The following is a 312-nucleotide window of genomic DNA, read 5'->3' as shown; positions in this document are numbered from 1 at the left end:
CTCACTGCAACCTCAGCCTCCCAGGTTCAGGCGATTCTCCTGCCTCAGCCTCCCAAGTAACTGGGATTACAGGTGCCTGCCACCACGCCCGGTTGATTTCTGTATTTTTAGTAGAGACAGGGTTTCACCATGTTGGCCAACCTGGTCTCGAACCCCTGACCTCAAGCGATACACCTGCCTTAGCCCCCCAAAGTGCTGGGATTACAATTGTGAGCCACCGCACCCGGCCAGTGGTGAGCTCTTTTCTTTCTTTTTCTTTTTCTTTTTTCTTTTTCTTTCTTTCTTTCTTTTTTTTTTTTTTTTTTTTTTTTT

The sequence above is a fragment of the Hylobates moloch genome, unplaced genomic scaffold, assembly GCF_009828535.3.
Source record: "Hylobates moloch isolate HMO894 unplaced genomic scaffold, HMol_V3 SCAFFOLD_7, whole genome shotgun sequence".
Classification (NCBI taxonomy): Eukaryota; Metazoa; Chordata; class Mammalia; order Primates; family Hylobatidae; genus Hylobates; species Hylobates moloch.
The sequence above is the reverse complement of the archived record's forward strand: the minus strand, read 5'-3'. Positions refer to the sequence as shown.